Here is a 22,354-nt window from a genome sequence, read left to right on the forward strand (position 1 = left end):
TGAAGCTAGCATCCAAACTTCACGTGAGAAAGAAACTGAAATATATAAAATAGAGCAAAACGATACGTGAAGGGTCAGCCCAGAAGAGTTGGACCCCACGGGTGAAGTCATCAATCTCTCTGAACTGTGGATTACCATTGAGAAGGTTCAGCCCCGAGGAGGGGGACCCGAATGGTGAATCAATATCACCCTGCAGAACTTTCATTTGGGTAAAGGAACTTTTGTTTTATTGTTTGAACACTTCAAGCCAGAAGGCAAGAGACTTTCTAAAGAAACTAAACAGTTTTTATCTCGTTTCTGTGGTTCAAATCGCTGCACTTGGCCAGCGTGCAGTTACATAGTGCTCTGGGTTTACAATATAACAGTTAACGCACCGGGTCTTGCGTGCACATCCGTTCGCCTTGCTGACTCTAGGTCTTCTGCTTTGGTTTCCCTGTGTGGCCCAGCAATCTCTCCTTTGCAGCTTTGTGCGGCCCGCTTCTGCTAAACTCAGAGCTCTCCTGGCTCCCACTGCTTACCGGCCCAGTCTGTCAACAGTGCTCATCTGCGCGATCTCTGTAGTTGAAAACTCGAGTATAGGAGACCCGCTTTCAAATTACACATCATGGTGGTCCTGGCATCTCGTCTCACATACAACTGCTGCTTAATGTAGGTGGGAAAACTACCCCACCTCTGCTAGTGCTCTTCTCCACCTTCTTCCTTATGGTCTGCACTTGAGGGGGCTTTTATGCCTCCCAGTCTCCATCAGGTCTGGGTAATTTTTCCTAATTGACTGCAACTTGCAGTCGTATGCTTCTGCAGTCCTCTTGTTCGGCCCAGTATTTTGGGGATTATAAGCCTTAAAGCCCACAACGTCAAATTCAGCTTTTTCAATGAATTTATCACCAGGCTCATTGCTCTTCTTATATATGTATACTCCCCAAAGAAGTACCATGAGGATCCTATTATGAATTACTCTCTTTAGATATATATACTCCCCGAAGAAGTACCATAAGGATCCCATTAAGTATTTGGCTTTACAGAAAAATGGGGTTTCTCAGGGTATAAATTGGCAACATTTAAAGACTCCCCTTCCTTATTTCTCTGGGACTGATACAGCTTTTCAGTTCTATGAATGTCAGTAACATTAAAATGGTTTTTCTTCCTCCCAATACATGACGGATTATGATTGTCTTCACCTCCATTCTGACAGTCAGTCTGAGAAAATTAAAGCTCTCTCTGACAGCAAGACATTACATATTTTGCTGTCACGGATATTCTCTTCCGTGAGGAAAACTAATCCTGCGCAATCCTCCTGTTCCCCTGGGGCCCTTCACCTCGCAGTGATTCTTCGGGTTAATACTAATCCCGTGAAATCCTCCTATACCCCTGGGGCCCTTCTCCTCCCAGTGATCCTCCAGGCTAATACTAATCCTGTGAAATCCTCCTGTTCCCCTGGGGCCCTTCTCCTCCCAATGATCCTCTGGGATAATACCGCCCCCAGGGTCAGGAAGCATCTTTTTTTACCTGGCCTCCTGGGAGGATATTTAAGGTAGGGTTTTGTGAGGACTCTGCAGGGTTCATCACATGAGGAGGTAGTAGTTTTGAACACATCCGTGTAGACTATTTCTCAGATGTCCTGGGGAAGAGAATTCCATGCAGGTGCAGCAAGAAAGGAGAGGGGAAGCAAAGGGTGGGCGTGGAGCCACAAGGGTAGTCAAGGATGCAGAACAGAGATTGAAAGAATGCTTGTAGTGTTGGATAGATAAAGTGTATCTTTACTCTGGATAGATTTGTGAACCAGGAGAAGAAATTTAAATCTGGTCCCATTTTTCATCAGCAGCCATACAGCCTGGTGGCGGTATGAGGAAGTAGGTGTGAAGTAGTTCAAAGAGAGTCCTGGTAGCAAAGTTAATGATCTTGTCAAATTGACAAAACGCATAGTTAGGGAGACAAAAGAGGATGCTAGCCCAGTTGTCCACTTTAGTAAAAGGCAAGAGCAGTTAAGAGATGCTTGACGGTGTTGAAAGGATGGAGGTGCCCAATTCCCCTAATTTTTAGTAAGTTGACGCGTGCTGCTGTTCCAGTTTTGAAGATGAAAGAAGAGAAGTTGTGAGAAGGGTCATAGATGACGCCGATGTTTCTAGCTGAAGAAGAGTAGGAAAGAGTGTCAGGTGGGTACTGGATGGACAGAGGAAGAGATATGAGAGAGATTTATCAGGGTAGAGCACCTCTATTTTGGTAGAGTTTAACATCAAAAAGTGCAAAGCCATCCAATTTGTAATGGCAGAGAGACAGTTGACAATTATGAATGAGAGACCAGAGGAGAGTTCAGGAAAAGTGTCATGGTCATGAAGTCAGGGGCACAGGCATGCAGGGTTCGCATTCACAGGAGACCTGGGTGGACACTGTCCTGGCGCCTATGGCGCCAGGCTCGTGAACATAAGTAAACAAGAACATCCATGAAACACCAAAAGGCTTTTATCATGGACATAGCAATTCAGATGCATTAACATTGAACATTCCATCCATTAAGCAGGATGCATTAAACTTAAACATTCCATCCATTAAGCAGCCCCAATTGTATTCTTGGGTGTGGCTGCTAATGGATTGCCTTTGCACATGCTCACTCTCTAGGAGTGGCAGGGTGTGGCTGGTAAGCCGGCCCTAATGGGCGTGCCCACGATCTCAGCTATATAAGCTGCCCCGATCCTCAAGACAGACTCTTTGCGTTATTCTGCACTTGCAAGCAGCGTAACGCTCACCGTCACCTGAGGTCAGACTTACCTTTGCAGATCCTGCTTCCTGGACATCCTGCTTCCTGCCAGCATACTTACCAACTGGAAGAAGGTGTTCTTACCTGGACATCTTTTCGGCGAACCAAGTATTCAAGTATTCGGGCCTCATTCCGAGTCCGGCGCTAACCAATGGCGGTAGTAGCGCCTTGGTCGGCACCGGATCCGTACCGGCACCGCCCTGGTGGAATGGGAAATTACCACCCTATTCTGAGTTGACCAGGGCGGTAATTTCCCATTCCCCAGGGCTCTTCCCCATTTCCAAATGAGCCCCCATAGGACTCAATGGGAATGGGGAAATTGCAAATAACGGTGACCATACTTTACGGTCACTGTTATTGGCTAAAAAGCCCCTTTGCGCCCTCGTCCCTAACGCAGGCGTTAAGGACGAGGGTGCAAAGGGAACTCGGAATGTGGCGGTAAGGGATTACCGGCACTGGTCTTGTTAACGGTGACCGGTATCCCTTACCGCCATACTTGGAATGAGGCCCTTCATCTTTACACTTTATGGAATGCCGAAATCTTCGTCTTGGCACCGCAGCACGACACGCTCCATCGTCGACAGCAGCGCCTAAAAGGAAAAACAGAAGACAAGGTTAGACTTCGAAAAAAAAGTCAGTTTAAGGTTGCGCTCCGCCATACTTTGCACTTTTCCTTTAACCATCACTCACCTGCTGTCGAACATTGCTGTAGCATCCATCTTCCATCCGGCCGCGTCTCACAGCTGCATTGAGGCCGCATTTCCATCTAAGGGAAGAAAACAGAAGAGAGACATTATTGCGGGCATAAATAGGACCAACATAAAAAGACATTAAACAGAACAAACAACATCACAAGAGCTCAAGAAAGACTTACCATTCATATGGAGAAGCATAGTCGCAGCTGGACTGGACTAATCCTTATCAGGGATCAGTGAAGGAACTAGATCCCATTCGACGCGCCCCTGCCAGAAGTAGCAGGACGGAGAGCTCCATAATTCCAGGTGAGCTTTATGGGTCGGCTTATGCTCACAGAAACCGTACTTTGGGGTGAAGGGTTCGAGAGGTACAACAATCACAGATTGGCGCACTCACACACTCTTATCTCCATTGAGGAGCAGTATCACCACGTACCATCGCTCACAGCTTTTCTACTGAGGGAGAGGCCTGAAGGGGGTGATTCAAGTTCAGGGAAGGCTGCAACCATGCCCCAACTCCTCCGCAGAGATCAGGTGAGCGTAACAGAACACGAGGCCTCCAATACTCTCTGCCTGGCCGTTATGGAAACCTCAGAAACAGATCAGTTAGCCTTCTTACCAAGGGAATTACGGGCTGAAGTACATGCTTCAAGACAGGAAACCAATGCATTACAGAGGGATCTTATTGTAACTCGAGAAAGAACTGACGAATTGGCAAGACAAATGCTAGAAGCAGGACAGGTTCCACTGCCTGGAGTGACCCATTCTTCTCATTCTTCCACACCACAACAAACAACACCAGTTCAGGTGGTTCTTCCAGGAGCAGTGCCTGTAGCCCCTCCAGAATGCTTCATCGGTGACCCAAACAAGTTTGCTGTATTTATGAACCAATGTCGCCTTCATTTCTTGTGCAGACCAGGAGCCTTTCCTAATGACCAAGCCAAAGTGGCGTTTGTACTCTCGTATTTAGGAGGTAGTGCGGTGGACTGGTCTATACCTTTGCTAAATCAAGATGCCCCTTTACTCCGGAACTTTGGGAATTTCCAACATGAGATGGAGAAATTGTTTGCCCATCATACTCAAGGACAAGCTCTGGACAATGAGTTGTTGTCACTCAGACAAGGGAGTCAAGATCTATTAACCTATATTGCAACCTTCAGTCGTCTCATAGCCCAGACCAACTGGCCAGAAGAGAAGAGGACTACACTCTTTTACCGAGGGTTACATGGAGAACTTAAGGATGTGTTGGCGCAAGTGGTGAATCCCCCTGAGACGTGTGTGGACTACATAGACCTCACAGTGCAACTCAATCATAGGTGGCACAATCGGAAAATGTATCGAGCTAGATCAGAGGGACGGTCAGTTTACGTATGACCTTGTGAGAATCAGACTAAACCACATGAATAGTCTGAGTCAATGCAAATTGGTGGATTACGAAGTCCCCTTACCACAGCAGAAAGGGATAATAGAAGACAACAACAGCTTTGCTTACATTGTGGACAAGCAGGTCACTTCCTCCGGGACTGCCCGGTAAAATCACCCAAGAAAACGGTTGGGGCAACAGACAAAACTGATGAAGAAGAAGAACAGAACTCGGGAAACGCCAATGCCCGACAAGTGTAGGGGTCCACTTGTCGAGCATGAAAAAGGAATCCGTAAAGACCTCACATCTATTCCTTCCAGTTCTTTTGGTGAATCACAAGCAACCATCAAAAATACATGCCTTGGAGGCATATATTGATTGTGGAGCTGTGGCTAACTACATTGACCAAGATTTGGCTCTCCGAATAGGCCTTCCTCTACGACAGAAGCAGAAATCGGAAAACGTCACTGCTGTGGATGGTTCTCAGCTATCATCCGGCCCGGTGACACAATACACAGAGAAAGTCAAGCTTCTGTGTCAGGACGTGCATCAAGAGGACATTACTTTCAATCTCATTGGTGCTCCTCAGTTTCAGATGATATTGAGAATGCACTAGCTGGAGACCCACAATCCTAGGATTGACTGGCAAAACGAGTTCTGACATTTCCTCATGATTGTGCCGACACATGTTACAAAAAAGATGACACCAATCTGAAACCGAAGAAAGGAATCGTGTTGAGCCTAATCAGCTCGTTACCACTTGAATACCAAGATGTCTTCAAAAAAAAGCAAGCCAACATTCTGCCCCCGCATAGACCCTACGATTGTCAAATAGATCTTGTACCCGGAGCCCAGATCCCTTGCAGCCGAATTTATGGTCTGACAGAACAGGAAAATCAGCATCTTAGAACTTACCTGGATCAGAACCTGGCGAATGGTTTCCCTTGCCCGTCCAAGTCACCTGCCTCCTCGCCCTTATTCTTTATGCCTAAAAAGGAGGGGGACTTAAGAACTTGCATAGACTATAGAGCCATCAATCAGATCACAGTAAAAAATTGATATCCTTTACCACTTATATCAGAGCTCCTGGACCAAGTGAAACATGCTCAAATCTACACAAAACTGGATTTAAGAGGAGCATACCATCTTGTAAGGGTAAAAGAGGGAGATGAGTGGAAAACGACCTTCCACACGAAGTACGCCCTCTTTGAATACCAGGTCATGCCCTTTGGCCTATGCAATGCCCCCGAGGCGTTCCAATTCTTTATGAATGATGTAATCCATGAACTACTGGACGTTTGCGTTTTTGTTTACATTGACGACATTGTTATCTACTCACATTCCATGGAAGAACATGTAGGCCATGTCCGGGCAGTCTTAGAGAAGCTTCGACAACACCAATTGTATGCCAAGTTGGAAAAAAGTTTTTTCCATGTAACCGAGGTTGAGTTTCTCGGTTTCATGCACACACCACAAGGTGTACATATGGATACACGAAAGGTGCATGCAATCCTCCAATGGCCCTCACCAACATCCACGAAAGGAGTACAAAGCGTGCTCGGATTCGCCAACTTTTACCGTCGGTTTATTCCTGGGTTTTCACAAATTGTACACCCAATTACCTCCTTGTTAAAGAAAAATCAAAAGTTCCTTTGGTCGACAGAAGCTGAAGAAGCCTTTCAGAAGTTGAAACTAGCATTCACTACAGGACCAGTCCTTCGACACCCACGACCAGACCTACCTTACATAGTTGAGACAGATGTTTCAAAAATAGCCAATGGAGCAATATTGTCACAACGAGACCCTGAAAAAGGACAACTACACCCCGTTGCATTCTGGTCCTGCAAATTTGCAGCCCCCGATTTGAACTACGCAATCACAGATAAGGAATTACTGGCGATTAAAGCAGCATTCAAGGCATGGAGACATTACCTTCTTGGGGTGAGACATACAGTCACTGTCATCACGGACAACCATAACTTATAATACTTGAAAACCGCCAAAGCACAATCCTCGTGTCAACTTCGTTGGGCTCTCTTTTTCGCAGAATACGATTTTATTATCACTTATGGACCTGGAGTACGTAAAGGGAAAGCAGACGCTCTATCATGCATGAGTGAAGAAAAAGAGGCTTTTACAGCATCCGACCTTGTGGCCATAATTCAAACCAGAATTGCTGCCACCACGTGTGTGGATGACCAAAGAACCAGTTTGCAATCCCTGATGGATCAATAATGTCAAGACTTGATGGTCGTGTAGGCGATGATACCTCTGTCCCCAAGTTCCACTCGAGCAAACAATCAATATACTGGCCGAGCAGCCCTTGAGGCCACAGGTGGTGAATGTCGTCAGCCGGAACCAGGAATGCCGGTAGATGTTTTTTCCCTTGGCCACTGTAAGGCAAATACGTGGGTTAGATAACAAATACACCCTGTATACAATCCTAAATGTATATCTATAAGGAGCTTACCCTGAATGTTGTCTAAAATGTGATGTAGGGTGTCTGTCTGAGGGCCAGCCGGGTTGACGACAAGGTAGTAGCCTGGCAAAGCACTTGAAGGAGGAATCACCACCTGATGCGAGACTTGATACTGTGAGCCAAACTGGGTGGCACGTGATGTAGAGAGCAGAGTTCAAACCAAAGGGCAATCCAAATGTAGTCCAGGAGGAAAGCCAAGGTCGTGTCCAGGAGGAGCGATTCAAGACAAGGTACCAAACAAGGGAAGTCCAAGAAGCAGTCCGTGGGAGTAGCCGAGGTCAAAACCAGAAACAGATCCAGGTGAGGTACAGGAGAAAAAGCGGTCGGAGTCCAAAGGCAAAATTCCAAGATCAAGGATAGCAGCATCCGTAGTCCAACCAAGATCAGCTGTGAAGCGCGGACGGAAGTTCGTGCGTCGCTTTTGAACGCTAGTTCCAGTGATCACGTGGCTCATACACGTGATTGACGCACACGCGATTGGACGCGTGGAGGAGGAATGTCCCGGCGCCGGCAGTGGAGACGTGGAATGCTCCGGGCGCATCTCCACGGCAACCGCCAATGCAGGAATGGAGAGCGAGGCACAAAACAGCGCCGCGGAGTCCGGCCAGCCCCTTGTCGGCTAACCTGAAGGTGATGATGAGCAATGGTGCGTGTGGAGATTCGTTGTGTTCTATGATTCTGCCTTATATTGACGGAATTACGAGGTGTAACAGGAGGGCTTGTGGATGTGGAAGTGTATGGGGGCGTGACAGAGCCCCCCCTCAAAGGCCCACGACCTCGTGGGCTTGAAGGGTACTCCCTGTGGAACCTAGCCACCAGCAACGGAGCATGGACGTCAGAAGACGGAACCCAGGACCGTTCCTCAGGACCATAGCCCAACCAGTCCACCAGATACTGCAACTGCCCTCTAACAAACCGGGACCCCAAAACAGCACTAACCTCGTAATCCTCCTGGGAGGCCAGTGGAACAGGACCGGGAGTGGCCGTTAAGCGAGTGGTATCGAGGCAGGGTTTGAGAAGGGACGTGTGAAAAACAGGATGCAGTCTCCATGACGTGGGGACAGCAAGACGGTAAGCCACCGGATTCAGGACCTTAGAGACCCTATATGGGCCGACGAAACGGGGTAGTAGTTTACGTGAACCTGGTATGCGCAGGTGACGCGTAGACAACCACACACGATCGCCCAGTGAATATGAAGGGGCCTCCTTTCTCCTTTTATTAGCGGATGTCTGCATCGACTCCTGTGCTTCCCGGAGATGGACAAGGGTTTGGGCATGGATGGACGCGAGATCCCGGGCGCAATCATTTGCCGCCGGAGTCCTGGTCCGTAGTGTGGGGGTATTGGAAAAGTCAGAGTCAGAAAAAGGGAGAGTACGGGGATGCTGGCCATAAAGTGAGTAAAAAGGAGAGAAACCAGTGGATGAATGCATGGTGTTGTTGTAGGCAAATTCTGCATAATGTAATGAATCTATCCAGGTGTATTGGAATTGCAAGGCTAAACAACGTAGGTACTGTTCCAGTGCCTGATTTACTCTTTCGGTCTGGCCATCGCTTTCGGGATTGTATGCCGATAAGAAGCGTGCGTCAATACCTAGTAATTTGGTAAGGGCCACCCAGAAACGTGACGTGAACTGTGTTCCACGATCTGACATAATGACACATGGCAGACCGAACAGACAGAAAACAGACCTGAAGAACATTTGGGTCAAGGAAGGAGCGGTGGGGATGCCTTTACATGGTACAAAGCGGGCCATTTTTGTGTACGAGTCCACTACGACCCAAATTGTGTCATAACCCCGAATGCGTGGTAAATCTGTTATCAAATCCATAGACACCGTATGCCAAGGCTTTGGGGGTATGGGCAGGGGCTGTAGCAATCCCAATGGACGGCCTCTCTGTGTTTTGCACTGTGCGCATATAGAACAGGTGTTAACATAAGTCTCCACATCTCGTCGCATAGATGGCCACCAGCACCAACGTTTCAATAATTCCAGGGTTCGTCGTTGACCTGGGTGAACATTGATGAGAGCATTATGGGACCATTCCAGAGCTTGATTACGTATATCATTGGTGGGTAGGAATAACTTCCCTTGAACAAAAGGCAAGCCATCTTGTATGTCAGGATCCCAGTCAGCTAGTATCTGGGGATGTTGTGCAACCCATTGTCGAATAGCAGTCAACATAGGTGGGGGTGGAGTGCAAGCACAAACTATATGACCATCGCCTAGAATCATTTCAGGATACGAAGGAAGAGGTATCCCCCCTGGTGAGCGAGACAATGCATCTGCTTTACCATGGATCGCCCCAAATCTATGCTTGACAATGAAGTCATAGGCAGAAAAGAAGAGATGCCAACGAACTTGTCTACTGTTGACACATTTCAATGACGCTAGGTCTTGCAGGTTTTTGTGGTCAGTATAGACTGTAGTCTGGTGCTTTGCTCCCAGGAGATGATGTCTCCAGACCAGGAAAGCATCCCTGATCGCTAGGAGCTCTTTTTCGGTGACCGTATAGTGTGTCTCGGCCGGTGTGAATTTCCTAGAATGGTAGGCCACTGGGTGTAGTGCTCCGGTGGAGGGACATGGTTGGGACAAGATGGCCCCCAAAGCAAATGAAGAGGCATCTGCTTCCACAACAAACGGGAGTTCTGGATCCGGGTGTTGCAAGACAGGAGCAGTGGTGAACGAGGTTTTGAGGGTATCAAAAGCTGTCTGATGTGTAGTGGCCCATTCAAACAACACCGTGGGACTGGTCAATGCAGTTAGAGGTGCCACAATGGAAGAGAAATTCGCAATGAATCTCCGATAAAAGTTGGCGAAGCCCAAGAAAGATTGTAGTTGTTTCACAGTGACAGGGATCGGCCAGTCTATGATAGCTTGGACCTTGGACTGATTCATAGTCAATCCCCCAGGGGAGATATGAAACCCCAGAAATTCTACTTCGGCCGTGTGGAATAGGCACTTTTCGGGTTTGGCATATAAAGAATGTTTTCTGAGTCATGTGAGTACTTCCCTAACATGAAGGACATGCTCGGCCATAGTTTGGGAAAAGACTAGTATGTCGTCTAAATATACTACGACATAAATGTCCAGAATGTCATTGAATATATCGTTTACAAACCGTTGGAAAGTGGCGGGGGCATTGCAAAGGCCAAAAGGCATCACCAAATACTCATACAACCCCTGACGGGAGCAGAAGGCCGTTTTCCACTCATCACCAGAGCGCATACGGACCAGATTGTATGCTCCCTGGAGATCCAACTTGGTATATACAGAAGCATTGGTCAGCTTGTCTAGTAAGGTCGATATGAGTGGAAGAGGGTAGCGGTTTTTTATGGTGACCGCATTCAGACGTCTGTAATCTACACATGGGCGTAGATCACCTTCCTTCTTCGGAACAAAAAATATGGGACTAGCCACAGGGGAAGAGGAAGGCCTGATGTGACCTAATTGAAGAGCATGATGTATGTATTCCTTCAGGGCCATTTCCTCTGATGGTGATAGCGAATATATGCGCCCCTTAGGAAGCGTTGCCCCTTCAATCAAATCAATAGGACAATCATACGGTCTGTGGGGTGGTAGTACTTCGGCAGAGGCTTTATCAAAAACTGAATGGAAATCGCTGTATTCCGGGGGTACCCCTGACACCATGGCTCCCACTGTGTGTGCCCTTTCAGGACTCTCATCCACTATGCGTAACCCCCCGAGTGCCCTTGCGGGACTGACTAAAACATCGTCGTCCATTAGGCAAAAATGCTGACATACCTCAGATTCAAATGAAACCTGACCAGTACCCCAATCGATGAGAGGGTTATGTTTTTTCAACCAAGGAAGACCCAAGATCACCCCGAATTGTGGTGTTGATATCAGATCAAAGGACAATTGTTCCTTATGGTTGCCTTGGATGGTCACGTCCATTTGGACGGTTTGTTGCTTGATCGGACCAGATACGAGGGAGGACCCATCCACTGTCTGAACTGGTTCAGGATGTATCTTGGTTATGAGTGGAAGATTCAGTGACTTGGCCAGTGATATGTCGATAAAGCAACCAGTAGCTCCCGAATCAATGACGATGTGGACTTCATGTGAACACTCCCTGGACGGTTGAAGAACCGCTTGAACAACTAACAGCCTTATTGGACCAAATGAAGGAACCCCGGGGTTATGAACCGAGCTCGCCTTGTCCCCCGTACTCAAGGGCGAGCTTTCTGAAAACCCGGAGCCTTGTTTTTTGGACGTCGAGGGCACACCTTGACAAAATGTCCACTGAGGCCACAATAGAAGCAAGCGTTGGTGGTTCTTCGACGCTCTCTTTCAATTTGGGTAATAGGGCTTCGTAGACCTCCTATTTGCATGGGTTCACCAGCACCATCTGGGGTAGAGGGCAAGGTTTTTACAGAAAGGCCTGACTCCATCCGACGTTCAGACTTCCGAGCGTCTACCTGGAGGGCGAGGGCTACCAGATCAGAATAGGTGTCAGGAAGGGAGGGTACAACAGAAAGGGCATCCTTCATAGCGTTACATAAACCTTTGTAGAACACCACGGCTTTCTTGTTTTCTGGCCATGAGGTTTCAGCTGACAACTGGTTGAAATGTGTGATGTATTCTATCAGGATTGTCTGCCTTGGGATAGCTCTAGCAGCTCCAGGTCCCAGGACTGGGCTTTATATCTGGTGTCAAATATTTTGGCCAACTCACTCACCAGGAGGTCGAAGTCATAAAGGGCCGGGTGATCGTTTTCAAGGAAAGGATTAGCCCAAGTAGCAGCCACCCCGGACAGATGGGAAAGCAGAAAAGCGGCTTTTGTGGTGGAATCATGAAAGATTAAGGGCCGACACAGGAAATGAAGCTTACACTGATTGATAAAGGTACGGTATTTTCTGGGGTCCCCCTGGAACTTCTCAGGGGGTGCCAAAGGAAACTGGGAGGGTAATACCACGGGAGCAGGTGGCGTGAGGGGTGCAGAGGGGCCCGGTGTTGGTGGTGTCGGATCCCCAAAATCGGCATCTGGTGGTAAAGGGTTGCGGTTGCTCTGGATGCTATCTAAGCGGTGATGAATCGCGGTTGTGGCAGCCGCCACTTCCGTTCTAAGGGATGCAACCGCTTGCATTAGAGCGGCCACGGGATCCCCGGCAGCGGGTTCCATCGCCTGAACGACCAGAAGGGCTTCACAGTCTGTCAAGACTTGATGGTCGTGTAGGCGATGATACCTCTGTCCCCAAGTTCCACTTGAGCAAACAATCAATATACTGCCCGAGCAGCCCTTGAGGCCACAGGTGGTGAATGTCGTCAGCCGGAACAGGAATGCCGGTAGATGTTTTTTCCCTTGGCCACTGTAAGGCAAATACGCGGGTTAGATAACAAATACACCCTGTATACAATCCTAAATGTATATCTATAAGGAGCTTACCCTGAATGTTGTCTAAAATGTGATGTAGGGTGTCTGTCTGAGGGCCAGCCGGGTTGACGACAAGGTAGTAGCCTGGCAAAGCACTTGAAGGAGGAATCACCACCTGATGCGAGACTTGATACTGTGAGCCAAACTGGGTGGCATGTGATGTAGAGAGCAGAGTTCAAACCAAAGGGCAATCCAAATGTAGTCCAGGAGAAAAGCCAAGGTCGTGTCCAGGAGGAGCGATTCAAGACAAGGTACCAAACAAGGGAAGTCCAAGAAGCAGTCCGTGGGAGTAGCCGAGGTCAAAACCAGAAACAGATCCAGGTGAGGTACAGGAGAAAAAGCGGGTCGGAGTCCAAAGGCAAAATTCCAAGATCAAGGATAGCAGCATCCGTAGTCCAACCAAGATCAGCTGTGAAGCGCGGATGGAAGTTCGCGCGTCGCTTTTGAACGCTAGTTCCAGTGATCACGTGGCTCATACACGTGATTGACGCACACGCGATTGGACGCGTGGAGGACGAACGTCCCGGCGCCGGCAGTGGAGACGCGGAATGCTCCGGGCGCGTCTCCACGGCAACTGCCAATGCAGGAATGGAGAGCGAGGCACAAACCAGCGCCGCGGAGTCCGGCCAGCCCCTTGTCGGCTAACCTGAAGGTGATGATGAGCAATGGTGCGTGTGGAGATTCGTTGTGTTCTATGATTCTGCCTTATATTGACGGAATTACGAGGTGTAACAGGAGGGCTTGTGGATGTGGAAGTGTATGGGGGCATGACAAATAAACACAACAGGAATGGCTGTTAAAAGGTGCCCAGTACACCATTGAAGACAATCTACCATATTTCCAAGGCCGATTATATGTCCAAGACCAAGAACTGCAAAAGCAAATCTTCACAAATTACCATGATTCATTAGTGGAAGGACACCCAGGAATAGGCAAAACTCAGGCTAAGGTAAAACAAAACTACTGGTGGCCAACCTGGCGAAAAGACATCGCCCAATTTATTGAAACCTGCAGTGTCTGTGCACAACACAAGTCTCATAAACAGAACCCCGCTGGCTTACTACATCCCCTAACAGTACTGCCAGCACCTTGGCATACCCTGTCGATGGACTTCATCACAGATCTTCCACCCTGCAATGGATACAACACCATGTTAGTCGTTGTGGATTTATTCTCCAAAATGGCCCATTTCATCCCTCTGAAGGGACTCCCAACTGCGTCAACTCTCGCTTCTGTGTTCCTAGTGCAAATTGTTCAATTGCATGGATTTCCATCAGTATTAGCGTCTGATCGCGGAATGCAATTTGTTTCTGCTTTTGGAGAAAGTGTTGTACGATTGCAAAAATCGATCTCTGGCTGTCCACAAGCCATCACCCTCCAACTGATGGGCAAACTGAACAAACCAACCAAACTTTAATCCAATATCTCAGGTGTATGTTGCAACAGTCAAAGTATTCTTGGAAAAATGTACTCTGGATAGCTGAGTATGCATACAACAACTCAGTTCACAGAAGCACAGGGCAAGCTCCATTCTACACTGTGCATGGAAGACAGCCGAGGACATCAGTATTTGATCCACCCGATATTCTGGAAATACCAGCCATAACATTTTTTGCATAAAACCATCACTCAGGTTCTTAAGGAGGCGACAGAGCATCTGACCAAGGCTAAGGAAAGACAGAAACTGTTTGCTGATCGACATCGGAAGGAAGCTCCCGCCTGATTGGAGAAAAAGTGTGGTTAGCATCCAAATACATTCCCCTGAAGGGGACAAGAGCTTTCCGCCGGTCCTGCATCTTTGTCCGCAGAAGCTGCTAAGCCCCACAGTCCTCCACAGTCCTCCAGAGCTGTGCAGTCAACTACGGAATTTAACAGCAGAAGTCTTAACAACCCCAGGGGAAAGGGGAAAGTGGATAAAACAATAAACGACACAGGTTACTCTTCTTGTCGATTTAAACCTGCAGAGGAAAAAAACAAATGATGTTAGTACCTTTCTAACTGATTACCGTTTTCCCACTAAATTCCCCAAGAACATAAAAGTACCTGTTTAGTCTCCCTGGTGAGCTGGAAGACTAGTATTGAAGAAACTTCAAACTTGATAAAGAAAACTTCTGAATTCAATTATATTTTAGTTAGGTAAGTATCCAAGACTCTTGTAATTAAGTTCATCAAATTAACTTGAACTGAATTCAGGTTGCAAGTCTCTTGGCTGATGAGATTTTCTCAAATGTTTCAACAAAAGACTGAACTTCTTTAACCAGGAAAGTATTAAAATAATTATTAATCCAATTACTTCATTGTTCACTATCCCAGTTTGGATTGAATTCACATATTTTAAAATAACTGTTCATTGTGTTAATAAATGAAAGAAAAGAGTCTTTAAAACACTACTGTTCATGTGTAAACAGTCTCTGTTTCTTTTTTTTCAACGTTACTGCGCATGCGTGAAAGTATATTGACTAATTGCATTAACTAACAGTGAGTGACCTGGAATCACTTGACGCTGATTAAGTTATTTCTTTTATAATAGCACAATATACATTGTTCGTTTTACTTTAGCGCAGCACATACTCTGAATAACGATCCTTCTCTGAGCTTGCATGAGGGATTATCTTGAAAACAAAATAACTGCATGTGTTCTTTATGCGTACAACACACTATTGCATCGCGCATACATCAAATAACATTCCTTCACTGAGCAGGCGCAAACGAATAGCTTGAAAACTAAATAAATCCACATGCGTATTTAATGTGTATTGAACACTACTGCGTCGCGCATACCCCAAACTACATCTTTTCATTGAGCATGCGCGAGCGAGTAGCGTTAAAGTAAAAGAGCTCTGTTTGCCGCCGCAGAGCGCACATCAAGATAAAACCCAACTTGAACAGTTTTATGAGGTAAAATCAGTCGCTGCTCAGAGTTTCTTATTAAATAACCATTTGAACTCACAGTCTTAATTTGAATAGGTTTGAATTCTTGAAAACTGAGGAAATGCTAAGATGGATTGTTGTAAGCAAAAAAACCTAAATACCTAACTAAACACCTAAATTTAATTACGAACTGAAAGCGATTTCAAGTAGATAGTTCCTTTCCCTGACAAGATAGAGAAGTATTCCTAATAATTGAATGTCAGTCTCTTCAACATATGCTAGAGTGCTGCGCTCCCACCAAACTTCTGCATGTCTTGTCCCACGAAGATCTGACACCTGACCTGCTTCATCATCAGCTCCAAATTAATTTAATTAGAGAAAACTTAGACCTAAAATCAGAACTTAATTATACAGGAACTTCCTGTTCAAGGTTGAACAATGAAAGGCAGTTTAGAATCTTGAAACTGCTCCCATGTCACCTTGTCTTCCAATCACCTTGCAACATCTTGTTAACCAATCAGATCCCAGCTTGATTCCCTCCTTCCTTCCCTCCATGCTGGATTGGGACAATCTCCCTCTGGTAAAATGATAGTTAAGGAGTAAACATAAACATCAAATAACAAATTAAAACTTAAAAGAGGTAAGACAAAGAAAAGGAAAACAGGTAAGACAAAGAAAAGGAAACCTAGGAAAACCTGACAGTGCCCCCTTCTCAAGCCCTGACCCCAGGGCCTGCCTTAGTTGGGAATTTACAATGAAACCTCTTAACTAGATCAGGTGCATGAACATGTTCTGCCATCTCCCAGGACCTTTCCTTTGGACCAAAACCTTCCCAGTCGATCAAATATTGCAACCTCCCTCTACTTCTCCTGGAGTCCAAAATTGCTTTAACTTCAAACTCCTTAGAATCACTCTCCAAAACAATTCCTTGAGGGGAAGGCCTTAATCTAGTTCCTTTCACCACTCGTTTAAGTAAACTAACGTGAAATGTTGGATGAACCTTTAGACTAGCAGATAAATGTAACTTAACTGTCACTGGTTAATGATTTTTTCAATTTCAAAAGGCCCTACGAATCGTTAACTGAATTTATTTCGTCCTTTCAACCTCAAGTTCCTTGTAGAGAGCCAAACCAAATCCCCAACCTTATAGTCAGGACTAGGATTACGCTTTCTATCAGCAAACTTTTTGTAACTCTCGTGACTAGATAATAAAGATTTAGTTGCTCTTTCCAATCCTTCTCGCATGGTTTGCAATCTCTCCTCCACCTCCGGATTAGACGACTCTACTCTTGTCAATTCTCATAAGAATCGTGGATGGAAACCTCTGTTACAGAAAAAAGGAGACATTGAAGTTGCATCTTTTGTGGTATTGTTGTAAGCAAACTCTGCCATCCAAAGAAGATCCACCCAACTTTGATTTTCATGCCAGTAACATCTCAGGTACTTTTCCAATTCTTGATTCACGCGCTCAACCTGACCATTGGATTCAGGATGATATCCTGAAGTTAAATTAATTTTCATCCCTAACTCTTTACAAAAAGTGCTCCAAAACTTGGGAACAAACTGTGCACCTCAATCAGAAATGACACTACTGGGTAGACCATGCAAGCGAACAATCTCCTGAAGAAATTTCTGAGCAAGAACTTGTGCTATAGCTTGACCCTTAACAGGAATAAAATGAGGTTCCTTAGTCAAACAATCAACAACAACCAAAATAACTTTACAACCTTGGTCCACTGGCAAATCAACAATAAAATCTACTGAAACAGTATGCCAGGGATGAGGAGGAATAGGTAAAGGTTCTAGCAAACCAGCCGGTTTACTGCAGGATGCTTTTGCTTTAGCACAGACTTCACATGTTTTGACAAAATTTTATGTGTCCACTCTCATAGTTTTCCACCAGAATTGTCTCTGGACTAAATCTAAAGTCTTTCGAAATCCCGGGTGTCCCACCATATTTAGATCATGACATTCATGTAAAATCTTTTCTCCCAGTTCTTCACTTGGAAGATACAACCTATCACCAACAAAAGGCAAACCTTCATGAATTGATCTTGCCAAGTATTGACGAGCCCAATTCCTCATCTTTTGCTCATCCAAAACATTTAGAATTTCCTGTTTAAATTCATTACAAATAGAAAAACTTGCAGAAATGAAATGATCCTCTGAAATTACTGATCTAACAGTATTTTCCACCTCTTGCTCACTACCAGGCAATTGCCTGGACAAGGCGATCCGCCTTACCATTCAACTTTCCTGCTCTGAATGTTACAATAAAATCAAAATCCGCAAAAAACAATGACCAGCGCAACTGTTTTGGTGTCAACGTTTTTTCAGACTTCAAGAAAAGAAGGTTCCTATGATCAGTAAGAACTGTAACCGCATGTCTAGCACCCATTAAGTAGTGTCTCCACTCAACAAAAGCAGCCTTAATAGACAATGGGACTTATTACGAGGTTGGAGGTAAGGGATTACTGGCACCAGTAAGGGTGCTGATGCTGGTAATCCCTTACCTCTGTATTCCGAGGTCCCTTTGTGGGTCCTCCCTTAATGCCTGGTTTTACCAGGCGTTAAGGACGGGACCCGCAAAGGGACTTTGGAGGTAATAACGGTACCGCAATTTGCGGTACCGTTAATACCACCTTCCCCATTCCCATTGAGCCCTATCGGGGCTCAAATTGGAATGGGGAAGGGCCCTGATGAATGGGGAATTACCGCCCCCTCCAACCTTGGAATGGGGTGGTAATACCTCCATTCACCAGGGAGGAGCTGGTATGGATTTGGAGGCAGCCATGGTGCTAATAGCGCCATGGTTACCCCCAAACTCGTAATGACCCCCAATAACTCTGGATCCAATATAGTATAATTATTTTCTGCTTCAGAAAATGTTCTTGAAAAGAAGGCCACAGGATGTAATTGCCCAGTGTTTTCATGTCTCTGAGATAAAATTGCTCCCATGGACAAATTAGAGGCGTCTGCTTCCACAAAGAATGGCTTGGACGGGTCCGGATGCAACAATATAGGACCTGAGATAAAACGTTTTTTCAACTCCTGAAATGCCTTCTCAGCTTCATCGCTCCAATTAAATTGAACTTCTTTCTTGAGAAGATTAGTGATTGGCGGAATTATCTGTGAGAAACCCTCGATGAATCTTCTATAAAAATTGGCAAAACCTAAAAAACTTTGAACCTCTTTCACTCAAGTTGGATTTGGCCAATTTTTAATTGCCTGCACCTTTTTGTCATCCATTTCTAGACCTGAAGGAGAGATTATAAACCCGAGAAACTCTATCACCTCAGTATGAAATTGACTTTTCTCTAGTTTAGCAAAAAGATGATTCTCTCTCAGCTTGTCTGAAACCAATCTTACATATCTTCGGTGTTGTTCTAAGTCGGGGGAAAATATCAAAATATCATCTATGCAAACAATCACAAAAATATCTAAAAATTCTTTGAGAATATCATTAATAAAAAATTGGAAAGCAGCAGGGGCGTTACACAACCCAAAATGCATGACTAGGTACTCATATAACCCAAATTGTGTCTTGAAGGCTGTTTTCCATTCATCTCCCTGGGCCTCATTAGGAGTTTGGAGGTAACCATGGCGCTATTAGCGCCATGGCTGCCTCCAAATCCTTACCGACTCCACCCTGGTGAATGGAGGTATTACCGCCCCATTCCAAGGTTGGTGGGGGTGGTAATTCCCCATTCACCAGGGCCCTTACCCATTCCCATTTGAGCCCCCATAGGGCTCAATGGGAATGGGGAAGGTGGTAATAATGGTACCACAAATTGCAGTACCGTTATTACCTCCAAAGTCATTTTGCGGATCCCGTCCTTAACGCCTGGTAAAACCCGCAAAGGGACCTCGGAATAGAGCGGTAAGGGATTCCCGGCACCAGTGCCCTTACTGGTACCGGTAATCCCTTAACGCCCACCTTGTAATGAGGCCTGTCTCACTCTGACTAGATGGTAAGCTCCTCTAAGATCCAATTTAGAAAAAACGTTAGCTCCTTGAATACGATCTAACATTTCCAAAATTAGAGGTAAGGGATATTTATTTTTAACAGTGACTCGATTTAAGGAGCGATAATCTATACATGTTCTCAACTTCCCATCTTTTTTGGGAACAAAAAATAGAGGAGATGCAGCCGGAGATTGAGAATTCCTGATGAAACCCTTAGCAAGATTTTCTTGCAAATACTCTTTCAAAAACTAATTTTCTTTCTCAGTTAAAGCATACACTCTGCTGCTTGATAACAATGCTCCATCTTCAACTCAATCTTACAGTCATAAGACCTGTGTGGTGGCAGCTCACCAGCTTCTTTCTCATCAAAAACATCTTCAAAATCAGAATAACACTCAGATAGTGTACCCATAACTGCTCCAATTGAGTGACTCACTCCACCACTATTAGCTAAATACAAAGTTTTCAACCCATCTGCACTTTCTTCAAAATCAGTTCTTACAAATTTTGGACAATACTCCTAACAAAATACAGAACTAAACTACAACTCTCCAACCCCAATCAATTAATGGATTGTGTGAAGTCAACCATGGCATTCCTAAAATTATTTTTAATTGAGGGGCATCAATAAATTCAAAAATAATCTCCTCCCCATGATTTTCCATAATGACCATATGTAAGGGAACAGTATCATGTGTAATTGGACCTGATGTCAAATATGAACCATCAACCGCCTGACCTGTTCCAATATCTCTTTCCCCACCAAAGGAATCTTTAATGACCAAACCCTTGTCCATAAAGTTACCTGTTGCCCCTGAATCTATCATGGCTGGACCAGTACCCTTTAAAATCCCCTCAATAAACAAGGATACATTGGGCCTCATTACACGGAAGGCGGTGGTCCAGGGTGCTATTAGCACCCTGGACCATGCCGGTAAATTACCGGCACCGCCTTGGCGGAAAGGGGATTTACCGCCCCATTCCAAGGTTGGTGGGGCGGTAAATCCCCCTTCCGCCATTGCCCTTCCCCATTCCCATTTCTGCCCCATAGGGCTCTATGGGAATGGGGAAGGCGCTAATTACGGCACCGCAATTTTGTGGTGCCGTAATTAGCTCCGAGATCCCTTAGCGGGTTGGTTTTTAACGCCTGCAAAAAGCAGGCGTTAAAACACCAACCCGCTAAGGGACCTCGTAGTAAGGCAGTAATGGTTAATGGCCACCGTTACCATTAACGGTGGCCGTTAACCATTACCGCATTCCGTGTAATGAGGCCCATTGATAGTGATGTGAGGCACGGCAGCTTGTAGAGTATTGGCAGCAACTTGAGAACTAATACCAGATGGTCTAGATTTCTTGGGAGTGTAAGGACAATTACTTAAAACACTTCTTCCACAATATAAACATAAGTTATTTTGTCTCCTTCTTTCCTTTTCCTCTTTAGTCAATGGACCCCTCTTACTAACTCCTGAAACAACTGACTTTTCTCTCTCCTCCCTACAAGTCAATTCATTAACCTTTTCCACCCGTTGAACTATCTTAACATCTCCTACTGCCTTCCTTCTCTCACTCCTTCTTTCACTTAATCTAAAATCCACCTACATGACTAAATCAATTAGAGCCTCACATGAGGTAGGTCTGTCAACTATAGTGGCTAGTGCATCCTTTAAATCATCCCTGAGTCCTCGATAGAAAAGTGTAGCTCTCTTTTCTTCAGGCCATGTACTTTCCAACACCACAGATTTGAAATGGGTGATATAACTAGTTAAATCTTTATTCCCTTGTCTTAACTCCAACAACTCTCCTTCTACCTCCATGGAAAGCTGTCTTCTTCCAAACATCTTTTTGAACTCTTCATGAAACTGAGCAAATCTTTTCAAAATAGGATTTCTCTGACTAACTAACAAAACAGACCACGCTGCTGCCTCCCCAGTAAGATAAGACAACCCAAAAGTGACTCTTGCTTCTTCAGTAGGAAAACTACCGGGCCTACAGAGAAAATAGAGTTCACATTGTGTTGAAAAGGTTTGACATTTTTTAGGATCTCCGCCAAAACGCTCTGGAGGAGCCAAAGGCACAGAAACCCCTAAGGTCTCCATCCCACCTGTAACACTCTGATTACTTCCAGAATCTTCTCTAATCAAAATCGGAGGTTGACCCCTAAGGTCCTCTGTCTCTGCCCTCAATTGTCTGAGAGATCCTTGGATCTGAGATACTACCTCCCCCAACTCTTCAACTTTCTTACTGATTTTAGCATTCTCCTGATGAGAGATGTGAAGTTCATCCCTCAACTCCTTAATCAAATCTCCTATCTCAGGCATTATTCCCTGTGGACTCAGCAGCTCAGACAGACTCAATTTATTTGGCCTTTCATTCTGTCCGTGTCATGCGCCCCTTTTTTGTCAAACATTGGTACCGATGGAGACTCGGCCGCCATAGATAGTCCCACCACGTTGGGACCGTCATTCCAGGCAGCGGTCTAGTCTTTTCAAGATGGCGGCCACCAGCAATATTAGCGTTCAGATGCAGCCGGCTCTCCGCGTTGCAACTGGGTTCTCGTTATCCTGCTGTTGTTGCGCTCCTTATCATTTCCCTTGGCTCTGCTGAGCCCCTGCTTTTCTGTTCTGGGCACGCTTCGCCCCCCGCTAATGTTCCTTCTCTTTTTCTCTTCTCTTGTTTGGTTTTCCGGGCGCTTGCTCGGTGTGTCCTCCCTGCCTTACTCTCTCTCCCTCTCTCTATCTCTCCTCGTTTCGCTTTCCTTCCCTTCTGCCGTGGTTCCCTCGGCTCCCCGCCTGCATTTGGCTTCTCCCTCTCAACGGCGCTACCTTCG

This window comes from Ambystoma mexicanum, unplaced genomic scaffold (assembly GCF_040938575.1).
Source record: "Ambystoma mexicanum isolate Mex_15411 unplaced genomic scaffold, UKY_AmexF1_1 Mex_scaf16, whole genome shotgun sequence".
Lineage (NCBI taxonomy): Eukaryota > Metazoa > Chordata > Amphibia > Caudata > Ambystomatidae > Ambystoma > Ambystoma mexicanum.